General features: G+C 37.1%; 1 pseudogene; it reads right to left on the bottom strand.

The window, feature by feature from the left end:
* Window positions 1-661: 661 nt before the first annotated feature.
* LOC136327776 (small nucleolar RNA U3) lies at window positions 662-757 on the bottom strand (annotated as a pseudogene).
* Between the last annotated feature and the right edge of the window lie 9,150 nt (window positions 758-9,907).

A 9,907-nucleotide genomic window follows, 5' to 3' on the forward strand; every position in this document is an offset into this window, starting at 1 on the left:
GAAACAAAATAGTGTAGAGATGACACAAATGGCATAAAATGAACAAAGAAAATTATGATATATAATAATAATGAAAGAAAATTATGATAAAATATGACTTAAAGATTTTTATAACATCATTTCACAGTACTGTACATATAGCCTACTCAACTTATGACCAAAATGTGTTACGACCGGTCTGTCGGAACCAATCATGGTCGTAAGTTGAACACTAGCTGTATGTTGATGACAAATTGCAACATAGCCCCACTCCCAGTTTAGCAAATTGACAGGATCCTATAACTCAGGGTCAGCTAATATATACAGGTACAACATGAGAGGCTTAGGCCATTGTTTGACTGGCATAAAATGCTTCTTAGCTGCAGTAAGTTCAGATGAAAAAATGTTTAAAAAATTAAGAGTAAGAAGACCCTTATACAATTGTTCTTGTAGGGTCAGTCTTTCCTCTGACTCCCTTTTTTGTTTGTGCAGTTGTTCTTAAAAAGGGCATTGACTCTTTCTGCAATACCTGTAAGTTTGGGTGAATTTCTCAAGCTCTTGAGGCCCTGAAGAATGTCCCAAGGTTCTGTTTTATTTTCCTTTCAGGATGTTGGTCAAATAAGTTTGCAAATATGATATATATGTTTGCTTGCTTATAGTTTGCATTGGGTGTGAGGGACAGGCTGTAAGCTGGCAAAGTCATTATAGCCATTATAATTTTTTAATACTAAGACCTTTTCAGACAAACTATAGAAATGATCCCTGAAAGTATAGTCTTCTAAGATCTTTTGAAAAATAAGCTTTTCCCCACACTCTTGACTGTTGCACGATGTGGGGTGGTACACTCTTATGCGGAATCCCATTTATGCTTCAGATAAGTGGCTTTGTATCAGAGACTTCCTTATTTGTATATTGGCTTAAAGGTTTTGATTTCTACACTATAAAATGGAGCAATTAGCATGGCAGCCAAGATGGTGGAGTGCTGAAGAAGAAGCCAGTTTGTGCAGAGAGAAGAAGATGGGGAACAGAGTGAATAAGGCTGGTGAGGTAGAAACTTTTGATTCTAGGAAATTCAGATAAGTCAGTGGCTTTGGGAGCTCTGAATGGAAAGGGCAGTGTTTTCCCACTGTGTGTATTTTTCGCCCACCGGGTGCCAACTAGGATTAAAGGTAATGGCCCACCAGTTCTTGGCTCCATTGTTTTATTACTGTCTGTTCGAATCAAATGCAAACCTGCACAGGCCAGGCGGTTGTGTTGGTGGCTATGGCTACTGGTCTTACACAGGACAATCCTTCTTCTAAAGTCCTTCCTTTTCTCGCCTTTGTTTAATATCTCTGTTACTTCTATTTTTGTTTCTTTCTTGTGCACAAACCTTCTTCAACCTGCACAAACCTTCTGAAACTTATATAAACCTTTTTCTTCATTTAGAAATAACCAACTTTCAGAACAACTTTTTTTCTTTTCAAAAGTACCTCCACACCTTATACCTTTTATTAGTAAAACCATACAATTTCTTTCTAATTAATCAGAATTCTCAATTTTCAAAAACTTTAACTTTCAGTGAGGACTGAGTTAGTAATTAGTAATTTTAGATTGATACTTTTATGAACATATTTTATGACCTTTAGAGACAGGTTCTATCATTGGTAAACAAACATCTTTTCAAAAGATATAACAGAAATAACAGGAACATTTTGTCCAAAACATTCAAGAAAATCAGAAAAATTCAGGATCCAGTCTAGTTTCTGATATTCATAACTGTGTTAATGGATTTTACTGTAATATAATGTTTCTACCTAAAATTACCCTCAGTTTTTCTTTAAGAGCCAAATTAAGATTATCCTACTTGCACTATTAAGTCCAGTTTTAATTTAGCCTTGTAATTTGCATAAACACAATAAAAATAACAATTGATTATATTGGCTTTTTACAATCTGCTTTGCTAACTTTATAAAAAAAATTAGATTGAGTTTTAATTAGTACCTCAGGGCATGCACAAAAGCCAAACCACACAGTTGCCATTAAGCTCCAACTGCAATCTTTTTGAGAATGTCCTTCTTTACAGCAATTAAAGCATGTCTGTGGTCATAATATGGCAGCCAAGACTTGAGCTTTGTCTTATTTCTGCCCCTGCATTTTGACATGTTTTAATCATTTCTGCTACATTAGGGTGCTGCCCCTTAAGAGGAGCCAATGCCTTTTGGCAAATCAACATTTTTGTTCTCATAAGCCAGTTGTAGGGTCTGCACCTTTGCTCCTTGTTTATTATCTACCTGTTGTGAAAAGGCAGTTTGCAAGTGGTTAATGAAATCAATATAGAGTTTGTTAGGTCTCTGATGGATGCTTGCCAAAGAGCCTGTAGGGACTTTAGTGTCTGGATTTTGAACGCATGCCTTAAAAGCCATTGTAAAAACCTAAGGAAAGGCAACATGGTTCATGCAAGCCTGAACCTGGGGAGTGCTGTAAACCCCAGCTCCTGAGAGTATATCAACACCAATTGGAACTACCGTATTCAGATTCTTTACAGCTGTCTGAGATGATCCTGGTATTCTTGTAGTCAGACACTGTACTTGAGCAGTGGTGGTTACTACTTTCACTAACCCCTTCCAGTCCCATGGGGTCATTTTATAACCTGTGCCAATGTCCTCAATCATTTTCTTGGTAAATGTGCTTCGTACCCCATTTTCAATAATATTTTCCCTGAATTACTTAAAGACCAGGAAAGGGAGACAGACTCATGTTGCACAGACTGCCCTGGCATTCTTAATATTGAAAAAACCTGAACAAATTCTGCATCTTTTTTTAAGCCTTCTTTTAGGTACTTTTCAACCTTACTTTCATATGGAGGTAGGGGTGAGAGAATTGTATCTACAGTGGGGGTTTTGGGAGGAGGCCAGTGAGATTGGGGCTCATCAGAAGGGGGAATCTGGTGATTTCTGCTCTAAATTGGGCATAATGTCAATCGACAATGATTCTATGTTGTTAGATATTGTACAGTCATTGGCCCTAATGAGTTGCAGAGCCAGTATATCATTTGCTCCCAGTCTTTAATGTCTAGACTCTCTTCTTTTGGATATCAAAGACACTGTTGATGGACTACAATAAGCAGCTTTGTGAGTTGCCTAAAGGTGACCTTACCTCCCATACTGCAGAGGAGGCTATGAAGTTGGAGCTTATGGTTGGCTGCTCTGAGTCAGTGAATTCCCAATGATGGTCAGGGGAAAGAAATGGGAAAAGGAGGGGAAAAATGAGGAGTATCCTGGTGTGAAAATGAGAGGATCAGGGAATGTGCAGATACTCCAGTACTTTCAGCTTTTTGTATAGTGCATTTTCACCAATAAAATAAAAGTTGGTTTTTTACCTCATTTGCATAATCAAACAACTTTCTTTGACTTGTCTTTGATTTGTTGTTTGTTTTTCTGTTGTTCTTGTATAATAAAAAAAGTCAAATGCTTTTTTTTATTACTTCATATTTTATATTCATTTTGAAATATCCCCTCATTTTTGTGAGCAGTATATCTGACCTCACCACAGATGTTAGGAGGCTATTCCTCTGTCATCTGTGTCCCACTTACTCAGATGTGCTGGACATCCTTTACCTTATCCAGGCTTTGGGAGCTTGTTTTGTTCCTGTTTCTCATATGGGGCACCACTTGTCATGGAGACAGTGGCTACTTGGAGATGACATGGCATGCACTGAAGGACCTAGGGAGGACTGTCTCACAATCTCTTATACAGGTTTCGTGAGACTTCCCTGATGCCCAGACCTTGTGTGTATTTATTTATACACACAAATAGAAGGATGAGAATGAGAAAGTCAAGAAGGGCAACTTCTTTAGAGCAGATCAAAGGGCAAGGGTAGTAGCTCAAATGTCCCCATTTATTGATTAATCAGAATTGCTAATTCTATTACTATCATGCTACATTCAGCACAGTACTACATTCATTACTTTTGTCGGTAAAGCCACTGTGATTTTTGCCTCAGGGCACTGAACCCTATTCTTGTTCTATGTTTCTATTCAGGGCCTCATCTTAAAACTATTAAAAATGTGTTTCATGCATTTACTAAAGTTTTTTCTTCCTTTTATGTATTTTAAGCTCAAGTTCTTCTTACTCAAATACTCATTCCTTTCTATATATAAAATATGTAAACTCTTACCTTTATTAGGCAAAGAAAATAAAAGTATTTTGTAGTTCTCTCTGTTGGCATAAATGAGCAGATTAAGCATAACTAGGATATTCAACATATCCCTATTTACCTGACATAAAAATATAGTTTGACCACTTTATTTTTGTTTTGGTATATTTTTTTCAACAATTTTTTATTATATAAAAAATCTCATCTCTACTCCTTATAGAAGTTTTAAAATCATTTCACAGCTGAGTGGAACCCTAAACAGAGCTATCTTAGTGTAATGAAGCAGAAAACGATTGCTTTTTAACAAGACTGGTACATGGTGACAAGCAGCTCATAAAAACCCCATCTGCCACAAAATGCTTCTATTTTAGTTGTTGTAGAATCAAATAAGCATATTTCTCATTTATTTTTAGAAACAGCAGAAGATATATAAAAACTTCACCACCATTAACTTGTTCTATGACAAGAAAAGCACTTGGCTCTTAATGTACTGATGTGGTTCATTCACAGGGCTACACATGTCTGGTGATGCCCTTCAGACTTGTAGGATTTTGACTGACCCTTTCCACCATGACCTACAGGCTCCAACAGGGTCATGCAATAATGCAGTTCCATACCTGATATTTTAACAATAGAGAATAGCCTGGGTACCCATCAGTTTTAGATTTTTTTTTAGTAAAAACAAGACAACACAAGAGTTGAAGAACAAAGAAATAAGACTGTTTGCAGAGTCACTGATTTTATGAAGAACAGTTTACATTTTGTGGAGAAGGCATTGCCATCAACTTTTACTTGACAATTTTATATATATATACATCTTCTTTATTAGGGTGGTTTTTCAAAATGTTTTTTTCATATCACATATTTATTTCAATCAGCCTTCTAAACATTAAAGCGCAAATAACTTTATAAGTTTAAAATAAAAATGTTAGTTTTTTTCTCTTAAAAAGCCAGTGCACCAAATCTTATTTGCAGCCACTTACCTTGGGCTTTGGCAGAGGGAGGGTAGGGTAGACTCGAGTCATGTCAAGGCAGACTGGAGTTTGTGGATTCAGGAAGAGCTGAAGGGACAGCTTCCAGGGCCCCATGCTGACTTCCTTTCTAACATTACAGAAGTTGTTTTTCTTGGGGAGAGCACTCCTCTACTTACAGCATCAGCCTGGGAGAATAATAGCTCCACCCAGGGGTGGGATTCAGCTGGTTTGCACAGGCTTGGCAGAATTGATACCTAATTTTTTGTTGAGTTTGGCGAACTGGTTGTTAAAATGGCACTTGTGATCAGGGTTCTCTCTGATGTGGGCACCTGGGCAGCTGTCCAATGTGGAAGTCACAAATTTATATTCCTTACTCTTTCTTTAATGTTCATCTGTGCAACAGTGTATTTTAAATGCCTGTAGCAATGTTCATTCTATACAGAGGTGAAAACAAATTTAACAGAACTATGCTTGTAATATTTTTTTATTTATTTCATAAATTTCATTATACCTTTGATAAAATACTACATTTTAATTCCCTCATGTTTGTTACTTCAGTAAATAAATGTAGAATGTAAAGAGAAAAACAACCAAGGGACGATAAGCTGTCATTAGAAATATCTTAAATAACAGTTTTATTGTTTTTTGATCAGGTATTATTTAATATTTTTTATTAATTTATTAAACTTTTTTATAACATAATCTACTTTTGTTTACCTCTTTTATTATTCTTATTTAAGTATTAAATGCATGAAATAATAAACTACCTTTTGGTATATCATTTTTTGAATACTTAAAAACAGTCATTAGGGCTGAAAACTGATTGTTAAATTATTTGAATCCAACCACTGGCTCCAACCTTTGGAATCCTTCTTCCACCACCCTGTAGAGCTCATGCCCCATGAAGGAGTCAGCTGTCTAGGCCAGGGGTATAGAGGTCTGGGAAGATATCGAGAGTGCCAGTGACTGAGTTGTGTGGCTCTTGGATGGCAACCTTTTCCCCCATATTCCCCTGATCCCTAATGGTACCTCCTGTTCCTGACTCATGATGCCCACCCCCCAACCCCCCGCCAAGCTCTGGCTGTCCAGAAGGTCCTAGCAGAATCTCCTGGACAGGGACCATTTTTATGTTGCATGCCTGACTAGTGCAAAACCCTCTTTCACACAGACACATCTTGGGCTATTTGGGCCTGATGAACTCTGCTGGTCTCAACCTAAAGACTACCTGAGGTCCCACCCCTCCGCAAAGGTCTGTTTGCACCTGGTGGGTGGCAATTGCCCTGGGACTTTTGCTGAGTGGTCTCAGACCAAACACTGGTACTGAATATAAAGCTGTATAACTCACCCCTACTTGGTGACTTCTAAGAACCTACCTCATGCAGCTCAAGTATTACCAAAGAATCTTTAAGTGACTAAGACTAATAGGCAACTGGCAGGCAGAGGCAAATGGAGGCAGATCTTGGGGTGCCTCAGGCCATTTGCTGACCTGTTCCTGGGTTCAATGTTGGTGGAGGCTGGCTCAGGTGTTCAGCTGGGTCCTTCTCATGCACACCCAGTCTCAGCAGAGATGGCCACAAACTATGGATTATTCTGCCACTGTTAACAGGTTGCTTAGTGCTATCACAGGCAGTGTATGACATTGAACTGCACCAGAGTTCCTTCCAAGAGACCCTAGGACCAACACACCCTGTGGTCAAATTCAGACAGTATTCAATTAGCTTTACAAGTGTCACATCCAAAGGGAGATCTCAGCAGGTACAAGACACTGCTGAAGCGAATTCCACTTTGTGTAGCTAAGACCAGCACAGCAACTCATACACTGTGTTTGGGGCCAAACCTCACAGTCAGTCAGTGTGAAGGTTTACCCCATGCTTAAACAGACCAATAGCAATCAAGATTCAATTATACCAGGAGGGCTCACATAACCCACACAAGGAACATTCTTGGACCACTCAGCTCAGGCAATCAAGGAGACTGTGCCACCAAGTCTCATAAGACACTTACTATATCAGGCCACTTTACTAAGACTGGGAGATACTGTAGATCTACCTAACATACAGAAACAAACACAAAGAGGCAGTCAAAATGGGAAGATAAAGAAACATACCCCAAATGAAAGAACTGGAAAAATACCCAGAAAAAAAGCTAAGTTAAATAAAGGGAAAGAATCTATCCATTATAGAGTTAAAAAAATGGGTATAAGGATTTTCAAGGAACTTAGTAAGAACTTCAACAGCATGAAAAAGGACATAGAAACCATAAAAAAACCAGTCATAAATGAAGAATACACTAGAATGAATAAATAGTAGATTAGATAAAACAGAGGACAGCATTAGTGATTTGGAAGACAAGGTAGCAGAAAACACCCAATTAGAGCAGTAAACAAAACAAAACAAAATGAACAGAAAACAAAAATAAAAACAAAAACAAAGATAGTTTAAAGGACCTTTGGGATAACATAAAGTGTAACAACACATGCATTTATAAGGGTACCAGAAGAAGAGACAGAGCAAGAAATTGAAAACTTATTTGAAGAAATAATGACTGAACACTTCCCTACTTGGTGAAGGAAAAAGACACACAAGTCCAGGAAATGCAGAGAGTCCCAAACAAGATGAACCCAAAGAAGCCTACACCAAGACACAGCATAACAAAAATGACAAAAGTTAAAGACAGAGAGAATCTTAAAAGCAGCAAGAAAAAGACAGTTACCTACAAGGAGGCTCCCAAATGACTGTCAGCTACTTTCTTAACAGAAATATTTCAGGCTAGAAGGGATTGTCATGAAATATTTAAAGTGATGAAAACCAAGGACCTACAACCAAGACTGCTTTACTCAGCAAGGCTATCATTAAAAATTGAAGGAGAAAAAAAGAGCTCCCCAAACAAGAAAAAGCTAAAGAAGTTCATCACCAATAAATCAGTATTACAAGATATGTTAAAGAATCTTTTTTTAAGAAGAAAAAAGGAAAAAGGAACATAGTTGTAAAGAATAAAATGGCAATGAATACATGCCTATCAGTAATCATTTTAAATGTACGTGGCTTAAATTCTCCAACAAAAAGACATAGTGTAGCTGAATAGATAAAAAAACAAGACCCATATATACTGTCTATAAGAGACCCACCTCAGAATGAAAGATACACAGAATGAAAGTAAAAGAGATAGAAAAAGGTATTTCATGCAAATGGAAAGAAAAAAACTCTGGAGTAGCAATACCAATAGCTGACAAAATAGACTTTAAAACAAAGATTATAAAGAAGGACACTACATAATGATGAAGGAAACAATCTAACAGGACAGTATAACCCTTGTAAACATTTATGCACCCAACATAAGAGTACCTACATATGTAAAGCAAATCTTAATGGACATAAAGAAAGAGATCAACAGTAATACAGTCATAGTGAGACACCCCATTGACATTAATGAATAGATCTTCTAGATAGAAAATCAACAAGAAAATAGTGGCCTTAAATGACACACTAGATCAGATGGATTTAAGCAACATCTTTAGGGAAATTCACCCCAAATCAGCAGAATATACATTTTTTTCAAGTACAATCAGGAGCATTTTCTAAGGTAGACCACATGTTAGACACAAAAATAGTCTCAATAAATTTAAGAAGATCAATATCATGTCAAGTATTTTCTCTCACCATAATGGTATAAAACTAGAAATCAATTACAAGAAATAAAAGAAAAAAAACATATAAAGATATGGAAGTTAAATAACAGGTTACCAAGCAATGAATGGATTAACAATGAGATAAAAAGTAAAATCAAAAGCTACCTGTTAATAAGTATAAATGAATACACAACAACCCAAAATCTATGGGACACAGTGAAAGCAGTCCTGGGAGGTAAATTCATAGCATTACAGGGCTACCTCAAAGAACAAGAAACATCTTAAATAAAAACCCTAACCTTACACTTAGAGGAACTAGAAAAAGAACAACAAAGTCCAAAGTAAGCAGAGGAAAAGAAATAACAAAGATAAGAGCAGAAATAAATGAAATAGAGTCTAAAAACTAATACAAATGATCAATAAACTAAGAGCTTGTTTTTTGAAAAGATAAACAAAATGAACAAACCAGACTCATCAAAAAAGGGGGGGGGAGAAAAAAGAAAGAAGACCCAAATGAGTAAAATCAGAAACAAATAAGAAGCTGTAACAACTGACACTATAGAAATACAAATAATTATAAGGACATATTACAAATAACTGTTATATGCCAAAATATTGGACAATCTGGATGAACTCAATTGATTCCTAGAAACATTAGGAATCTCTCAAAACTGAATCAAGAAGGAGAAACAGAAGGGAGAGAAGGAGAAGGAAAGGAAGAGATGGAGAGAAAGAAAGAGGGAATAGGAGAGCTAGAGGAAGGAAGAGATAGGGAGATGAAAATAGAGGGAGTCAAAGAAAAAAAGAGAAAGACAACAGGAAAGTAAGGGAGAAAAGAAAAAGGGAGAAAGAGGAAGAAGGAAGAGAGAAAGGGAGACATATAGAGAGGGAAAGAAAGAGGAAGAAAGAAGGAGAAAGTAGGAGAGAGGGAGAAAGAGAGGGAGGCAGGGAGGACAGCAAGATAAGTAGGAGATGAGGGAGAGGGGGAAACAGAGATAGGGAGAGCCAGAGGGAGAGAAAAAGAAATAGGTGCAAAAGAAGTAGAGGGAGAAAGGGAGGAGGAGGGAGAGAAAAGAGAGAGGGAAAAAGACAAAGAGAGAGGTATAAGAAGAGGGAAAGAGACAGAGTTTGTAAGGAGAGAAAGAAGAGGAAGAGTGACAGAAGAGGATGAGAGAGAAAAAGATGATA

This window comes from Saccopteryx bilineata, chromosome 2, assembly GCF_036850765.1.
Source record: "Saccopteryx bilineata isolate mSacBil1 chromosome 2, mSacBil1_pri_phased_curated, whole genome shotgun sequence".
Taxonomy (NCBI): Eukaryota; Metazoa; Chordata; class Mammalia; order Chiroptera; family Emballonuridae; genus Saccopteryx; species Saccopteryx bilineata.